The following is a 9,220-nucleotide window of genomic DNA, read 5'->3' as shown; positions in this document are numbered from 1 at the left end:
ACTCATCGTCAAGGTTCCGGTCGACCACGTCTGAACACCGCAAGGGAGGATCGCCGAACCGTGCACCAAGCACGTCGCAGCCTCTTCACATCAGCGCCTACCATTCGGAACAAATAACTGCGGAGACCAGCAACAGCCTTCCGTCCCATCCGTATGCTGCCTTTAACACCACAACACGAACGGCTGCGTTTGGAGTGGTGCCGCGACTGAGAACCGTTGACTGCTGATGAATGGGGTAGCTTTGAGTTCAGCAATGAATGGGTTTCTGCTCGAACACGGATGACCGTCGTCGGTGAGAATGGTGGCGACATGGAGAGAGATCCCATTCTTTCACTGTCCCGGATAGGCACTACGGTGTTACTTCCGGCGTCATGGGCGTCATGGTGCGTGGAGCCTGACCTGGTAGTGATCGAGGAAACTCTAACGGCACAACGGTATGCCACGGATATTCTGCGGCATCATGTGTTACCTCTCATGCGACAGGATCGTGGTGCCATTCTTGGGGAGAATGCTTGTCCACACATGGCACGTGTCTGCATGAAATGTATGTCTTTCCCCATTAGAACATGTGTGGTGTTGTGGATTGGCAAGACAGCCAACCCTCTATAAGAGGAAGCCGAAAGGCACGCGTTTTAGCTCACGCAGGCTGGCGTGAGGTCTGGAACAGGTCAAGGAAATGAGACTAGCAAAAAACGTACGTAGCTGCTGGAATAACTTTAATCCATAATTGGTGAACATCGCTCTTGACGGTACATGTTTTACAGCATCAATAGTAACTGGTAATGGCGCCTTGCTAGGTCGTAGCAAATGACGTAGCTGAAGGCTATGCCAACTATCGTCTCGGCAAATGAGAGCGTAATTTGTCAGTGAACCATCGCTAGCAAAGTGGGCTGTACAACAGGGCGAGTGCTAGGAAGTGTCTCTAGACCTGCCGTGTGGCGGCGCTCGGTCTGCAATCACTGATAGTGGCGACACGCGAGTCCGACGTATACTAACGGACCGCGGCCGATTTAAAGGCTACCACCTAACAAGTGGGGTGTCTGGCGGTGACACCACATGTGGCACCATCTCTGCCGCCAGCTCCATTCCAGGGCCAGTATCCAGCACATCTAAGACCAGCTACAACTATTGTCGGCTAGTTTGCCTAAGGAGAGGATACAATGGCTTTGTGACACCCCCCCCCCCCCCCAACTGAAACGGTGCATGCATCCAATCAAGAGTGGGTGCAACGTCATACTGCAACGTCAAACTGCCAAGCTGTTTGTAAATTTCACTCGATTTCGTAATCACTGAACTAACATCACATACATTCTCGGCCAGTGAAGTTTCATTTCATTCCCTCCTCCCTTTCTGGATCCTTCTCGTTTTGGTCAATTGTGTATTAAGTACAACCAAGACACTAAAACTACGCACGCACGGCGCAGTGTAGTTAACTTAACAGATATACTTAAGTCAGAACTCTCACTTCACGAAGGAGATGTACCGTTGATCATGAAGTCAGAAAACTTTTCCAGTTAAGCGGCTATTCCTATTCTTCGTGGTCTCTCAACCAATGTGGTAAGAATTTATTTAGAGTAAAAAAAAATAGTAATACACACACTACATGATCAAAAGTACCCGGATACCCCTATGTTGCATGAAACAGACCATTACATGCCACGAGAGGCGGACCCACCGGTATAAAATGAGACGGGTAGTACTGTGTTGTCAGCAGAGGAGCATAACAGCAGGCCGGGTTAATGTCAATGTCTTCGAGCGTGGACTAGTCATTGGATGTTCCTCGAGTAAAAAAATCCAACAGCGACATTTCCATCATTCTTAAGCTGCCCAAAACGACTGCTGGTGATGTGACTCTGATACAGAAACACGAAGAAACAACCGCAGCTAAATCAAGACCATTCAAATCTCATGTACTGACGAACTGGGAGTGTCGACCACTGCGGAGGCTGGTTATAAAGTATCACCTGGCATCAGCGGAAGGTATCACTCGACAATTACTGTGCCAGCAGTCCTGCTAGCACAGTAACTGTACGTATGGAGTTAAAGGAATGGGGTACAATGGTCCAGCAGCTCTTCGGAAGTCATCCATTTCTGCAGTCAGTGCTAAGTGGCGCTGGATGTGATGTGAAGAGCGACGCCACTGGACAATGAATCACTGGAAACGAGTTTTTTGGAGCGATGAATTACGCTATAGCACTTGGCAGTCCTATGGAAATATTTCGGTTAGCCGAATGTCTGAGAACGTTGCCTGATGTCATGTGTAGTGCCAACGGTGAAGTACACAGGACGCGGTGTTACGGCATGGGGGTGTTATTCACGGTCCACTTGTGGTTCCCTTATAGCGCTTAAGGAAACACTCACATGCAAGAATATATAAAGTTCGTATCAGCATAACAATGCACATGCCATAAACCAGCATCTTTGAGGCAATGGTTTGTTGACAGTAACGTTCCGAAACGAACTGGCCTTCGGCCCCTCCCGTCGAAGGTTCGAGTCCTCACTCAAGCATGGGTGTGTTGTTCTTAGTATAAGTTAATTTAAGTTACTTTAAGTAGTGTGTAAGTCTAGGGACTGATGACCTAAGCAGTTTTGTCACTTAGGAATTCACACACATTTGAACATTTTGAACTGGCCTTTCCAGTGTCCCTACCTGAAGCCAATGGAACAAAATTGGGATCGACTTCGCTCCAGAACTTAGCGTACAACATCTGCCTTCTCTGGTTTGAGATAGACTGGGTTGCTGTTCCTACGCAGACATTCAGATACTTCTTTGAAGGGTGGACACTTCGCCAGTTAATGTACATTAATACGTCGCAAGACGAAAAGACAACAGATGGACGATGCTAGTACTGAAATGGAGTCCTAGAGAGCACCGGAACCCTAGAGGAAGACCACCAGACAGATGGGACGAAGATATCAAGAAGATCGCTGGTAACACCTGACAGAGAACTGCCCAAGACTGTCCCACTTGGAGAAGACTGCTGAAAGCCTACCTGAATCCACGACTCGAAGAGGCCACATCATTTAATGATTGAATTGGCTGATGATGATGATGATGATGAATACGTGTCTGGATACTTTTGATTAGTTAATGTGTGGTGTAAGAGAGTTATACATTTCTTTATGTATATTTGAAAATGCTTCGTTACAGTGAAATGAAATGTGTGGCTAGGGCCTCCCGTCGGATAGACCGGTCGCCTGGTGGAAGTCTTTCTAGTTGACGCCACTTTGGTGACATGCTTGTCGATGGGGACAGCGATCTGAAGTTACGTAAAATGCCCTACAGATGCGTACACAAAATTAATCACACGTAAGTAGCCTTTAAACTGAGACTCTCCATCTCACTGAACCGTTCAAATGACCAAGCAGTGTGGCGCAGTGGCTGTCACTATGAAGTATTCGGGAGACTGCAGTTCAAATCTACGTCTAGAAATCTACATTTAGGTTTCCCGTAGCTTCACTAAACCGCCTAAGGCAGACGTCGGATTGGTTTATTCGACAATATCCAATGATCTCACTGAAAAAAGGTAGTCAAAATCAGACGAGACTAATCTACCCATTAATTACATACTAACCAAACCAAAATTCCGACTATTATACGTAAACTTGTGCCAAAAAGATTTTATTTATTATTTATTTAAACGTCAAGTTGCGTAGGACCAAATTTAGGAGCCAATCTTCATGTTCATGGATCGTGTCAGTACATGAAATTACAACATAAAAGTAATAACAGATAAAAATAAATGTTTATGAACCCGAAAAAAGTCAGCTCATAAGATTACGTAAAAGCAGTAAACAATGCAACGAGAATCAGCTTAATTTTTCAAGGAACTCCTCGACAGAACAGAAGCAGTGACCCATAAGGAAACTCTTCAGTTTCGATTTGAAAGCGCGTGGATTACTGCTAAGATTTTTGAATTCGAGTGGTAGCTTATTGAAAATGGAAGCTGCAGTATACTGCACACTATTCTGCACAAGAGTTAAGTAAGTCCGAACCAAATGCTGGTTTGATTTCTGCCGAGTATTATCTGACTGAAAACTGTTTATTCTTGGGAATAAGCTAATATTGTTAACAAGAAACGACAGTAGGAAATATATATATTGGGAGGCCAATGTCAAAATACCCAGACACGTGAACGGGGGTCGACAAGAGGTTCATGAACTTACACCACTTATTGGGCGAACCGCCCATTTCTGAGCCAAATATATCCTTTTAGAATGGGAATACTTACCCAAAATATAATGTCATAAGATATTAGCGAATTAAAGTAACCAAAGTAGACTAATTTTCATGTCGAACGATCCCTCACTTCAGATACCGTTCGAATAGTAAAAATGGCAGCATTAAGTCTTTGAACAGGTTCCTGAACGTGGGCTTTCCACGACAGCTTACTATTTATCCGAACACCTAGAAATTTGAACTGTTCAGTTTCACTAATCATATGCCCATTCTGTGGAATTAAAACGTCAGGTTTTGTTGAATTGTGTGTTGGAAACTGTAAAAACTGGGTCTTAATGTGAATTAGCGTTAGTTTATTTTCTACAAGTCATGAACTTCGGTCATGAATTGCACTATCTGAAACCGAGCCAATGTTGCACACAACATCCTTTACTACCAAGCTAGTGTCATCAACAAACAGAAATATTTTAGAGTTACCCGTAATACTACAGGGCATATCATTTATATAAATAAGGAACAGGAGTGGCCTCAACACTGATCCCTGGGGCAAACCCACTTGATAGTACCCCACTCAGACCCCACATCATAGCCATTCTTAACGCTGTGAATAATGACCTTTTGCTGTCTTTCGCTGAAGTAAGAGATAAACCAACTGCGAGCTACTCCTCGTATTCCGTAATAGTCCAACTTCTGGAGCAATATTTTGTGATCAACACAATCAAATACCTTAGTTCATACAAAAAATATGTCTAGCGTTCAGCCACACGGGCTGCCTGTTACTGCTAGTACCACGTTTAGAACGTTCTAATAGAAAGCAACTCTCAAAGAGCATGAGAAATTTGTTAGGGAAAGCATTATATTTATCATCTACGTTATCGGCACTACAAACATCTTGCCACTCTTGTTCCTTGACAGGGTTTAAAAACTCTCTATTGCTGTTGGGTTAACTTTCCTACATAGTTTGTAATTAAATGTGACATTTGTTTGAGTACTAAAGTCTTTTAGAGTTAAAGTTTGTGCATCGTGGTCTGAAAGGCCATTCACCCTTTTACTAACAGAATTCCCATCTAGTAATGAAGAATGAGTAAAAATATTGTCTATGATTGTGCTACTGTTCCTCTGCTCTCTAGTTGGAAAAAAACACTGTCTGCATCAGATCATATGAATGTATGAGATCTACCAACATCCTTTCTTGCACCACCATATACAAAATTTATATTGAAGGCACCACATATAACTATTTTCTGGTACTTCCTACAAAGTGAATCAAGAACCCTCTCTAGCTTGAACAGAAATGCTCTGAAGTCAGAGTTAGGGGACCTATAAATAACAACAATTAGAAGTTGAGTTTCACTAAATTCAAATGCCCCTGCACAACATTCAAATATCTGTTCAGTCCAGTGACTTGATAAGTCTATGCACTCAAATGGAATACTGTTTTTTTACGTACATAGCCAGTCGCCCACCCCACAAGGAACTCCTTGAAAAACAGCCAGCTAATCTGCATCCTGGTAAAGGAAGCCTCTGAACTGTCAAATTATTTAAGTGGTGCTCTGATATACCAATAATTTCAGAGTCAATATCTACAAGCAGTTCACTAACTTTATCTCTAATATCTCTTATATTTTGATGAAACATGCTAATTACTTCTCTACTTGGAAACATTACATCCTCTGTAGGCGAGCCCTTAGTTAGAGGGACTTCCTTCAAGCAGGTATACCTATCAGCTGACTTCAGTCTAAAAATGGTGCAGCTCTAACACCAACCACTACAGGAATTTTTCCATGAGCGATCCCACCACCACCACCCACCACACTGTCACCTATAAGCTTTTCCAGCCTCCCTTTCAAATACCTATTGAGTGCAGGCCATGCCTAGTGTAACCAAGTGGTCAGGACATTGGATCAGTTTTTCGAAAGGAGTGTGGTTCATATCACTGTTCATTTTTCGGTTCTCCATATTTCTTTGTCCGCAGCTCGTGGTCTCGCGGTAGCGTTCTCACTTCCGGAGCACGGTGTCCCGGTTAGATTCCCGGCGGGGTCAGGAATCTGCACCTGCCCCGAGATGGCTGGGTGTTGTTGTGTCGTCTTCATCATCATCATTCATCCCCATTACGGTCGGAGGAATGCAACTTCAGACGACCTCCATTAGGGCTTTGCCTAGTACGGCGGTGCGTGTCTCCCGCATCGTTCTCATACATTCTGTTAAGAAGCATGGGGCTTCATTTCCATACTTTCTTTAAACTATGTCAAGCTAATTCTAGGATGGTTCTGGGGGGAGGAGATTAGTGTTTAACGTCCCGTCGACAACGAGGTCATTAGAGACGGAGCGCAAGCTCGGGTGAGGGAAGGATGGGGAAGGAAATCGGCCGTGCCCTTTCAAAGGAACCATCCCGGCATTTGCCTGATGCGATTTAGGGAAATCACGGAAAACCTAAATCAGGATGGCCGGAGACGGGATTGAACCGTCGTCCTCCCGAATGCGAGTCCAGTGCGCTAACCACTGCGCCACCTCGCTCGGTAGGATGGTTCTTTCAAAAATGCTCAGGTCAGTTTGGTGCAAGACCCGTGTCCATCGGAGCGAGTTCGCTGTCTCTAGTTGCCTCAATTTCGCTAAGAAGTTGAATTTTAACCTTCAGTCCTTACAACAGGATCGGTACGATGCGATTGAATACCGATGAAGTGAACAAGTTGGCGGGCGCCCTGCAAGAGACAGAGGAATCTGGCGCGAGGTACGACAGTGTTACTCGGATCAAGAGGAAGAGCGAAATATGCTGTCCAAACTCGTTTTCGGCGAAGCTGACTGTTCGATGTGGAAAGCTATTTGATACGAAAATTAGAATCACGCATGGGAATGAAATAAAATTCTTTTTTTTGCGTTTGTGGCTAAAACTGCTACACAAGCGGTTGAGAATTTGGTGGTAGAGAAGAAAGGATGGTGCAGGTTGAAGAGCGGGGTGCAGCTGGCGGCCTGTTACTGTCAGCGGCAGCGGAAGAGCGGCAGGCTAGAGGTCGGGAGCCGCCTGCGTCACTTGCTCATCTCGTCAATAAGGCCTGGGGCCAGGTCGCCCGCACATTTGACTCCACTGCAGCAAATAATTATACTCAGATCGCCGCTCGCTTCCCACAAGTGTTCTGCGAGTGGACGTCATTAACTGCCCAGGGAACTTCGACTCAAATGCTCTCTAACGTTTCGTCAGCTCCGTTCACATGTCCGATAAAATTCTACCTCTAACCCACAGATTTTGTGTGAAAATTAGTCATTGCAGATACACCGAAGGTTCCTCAGACCCACAAGAACTGTCTGAAATCTGTTGTTCACGTTGCATATACTAACACGCATTGTTACTAATTTCATTGCAAAGTACATATCACTCATCGCTCCTTACTTTCATCGTGTTCCACGTCGTCACGACGCTTATTCAGTCCCTGCAGATTCGCCACTTCCTTTTGTAGTAGGACACGGTTTTAACCTAAGCCATTTTGCATGTGTCTGGGGAAGGGTGGGAGAAAGAGGGAGCGAAAGGTCAACTACTTGTGTACATCAGAGTTTTCATGTTTCACATCTACTTCTACATCTGCATCTCCATTCTGCATGAGGCGGAGGGTAGTTGCTACACCACTGTCACTCCTCCCCGTCCTCGTTCCAGTTTCGTAAAGACCAACTGTTAGGAAGTCTCTCTACGAACTCGAATTGCTCTAATTTTACCTTCATGGTCTTCTGACGAGATAAGCCTATATGCAGTAACAAGCAATATATTGGTTTAATTGCTTGCATAACGTTTATATAATGTGGGAACGTGGAAACAACCTTGTAATTGGCTAAATTTGACGTGGAACGCCGTCTAAAATTCACTCCATGACTGCCCAGTGGAGCAGCATAGTGCTCTTAAACTCACCACTGGGGATTCCGTATGGCCCTACCTCATCTAGTTAGATCGGAAATTATAAATGGTGTTTCACAATTAAGGTTACACGCTTCTAGAGGTTACAGAGGGGACTTCGTAGATCAAGTTTTATACAGGAACCCATCTCCGTAAACGCCATCCAACGACGATACAGAGTGTCAAAGCTATATGTATGCATATACAGTTTGATATCGTGATGATGTTACAAACATTCTAGGATGATGGAGAAGATAAATGTATCAATTTGAGGTAAGGGGCCCTGTATCACAAATGAACTAGTCGAAAATTATAAGCTAAAACCGTTCTGATACCTCTGACAGTGGATTACATTTACTGGTACAATTGTTGCCACAGCTGTAGAGTAGGCAACTTTCAGAGGTGTACCTCTGAAAGGGGTCAAAACCAAGAAAAAATGTCCAGTAAACACAAGCTCTAAAATGCATACCTCAAGAGCTACGAGCTATAGAGGAGATATATTTCACAGTAGCAAATATGAACAAGCACTCGTATCTCCTCAGGTATGCATTTTAGAGCCCATGTTTATTGGACATTGTTTCCTCGTTTTGTCCGCACTACCACCTCTGAATGTTGCCTACCCTAAAACCTTAACAACAACAGTACCATTACAATGTATCGGAACGGTTTTCGCTAATAACTTTCTACTTGTTCGTCTGCAGTACAGGGACCCTAACCTCAAATGCTACATTTAGCCTTCTACATTAACCTCGAAAGTTTATAACATCATCACGGAATCACCCTGTATATACATACATTTACGGGTGCCGGTGCCAGAAACTTTGACGCTCTGTAGCGTCGCTGGATGACGTTTCCTGACATGGCTTCTTGGGCAAACCGTTATCTACTACGTCCTCTCTACAACCTCTAGAAGTGTGTAAACATGAATTGTGAAACAATCACTAGACGTAGGTGCTCACCTGGGCGAGTATCCCGTTCTGCAGAAGTCAAGGTGATTACAGGTGGAAAGCAAGCTACGACACAACATTGGTGAGAACGGAAATCGGCAATGTCCGTTTGAGAGGAAGCATCTCTGAACTCTCCTCTGTCTATTATGGAAAACCACGGATTATATAAAATGCACAGCGGTTTGAATCCTCGTCCTAAAAATGCGAATT

General features: G+C 44.3%; 1 non-coding gene across 1 annotated transcript; it reads right to left on the bottom strand.

Moving 5' to 3' along the window:
* Nucleotides 1–6,624: 6,624 nt before the first annotated feature.
* Trnaa-cgc (transfer RNA alanine (anticodon CGC)) lies at nt 6,625–6,697 on the bottom strand. The gene has a single exon. It is a non-coding gene; the product is annotated as a tRNA-Ala (tRNA).
* Between the last annotated feature and the right edge of the window lie 2,523 nt (nt 6,698–9,220).

The sequence above is a fragment of the Schistocerca cancellata genome, chromosome 4 (genome assembly GCF_023864275.1).
Source record: "Schistocerca cancellata isolate TAMUIC-IGC-003103 chromosome 4, iqSchCanc2.1, whole genome shotgun sequence".
NCBI lineage: Eukaryota > Metazoa > Arthropoda > Insecta > Orthoptera > Acrididae > Schistocerca > Schistocerca cancellata.
The sequence above is the reverse complement of the archived record's forward strand: the minus strand, read 5'-3'. Positions and strand labels throughout refer to the sequence as shown.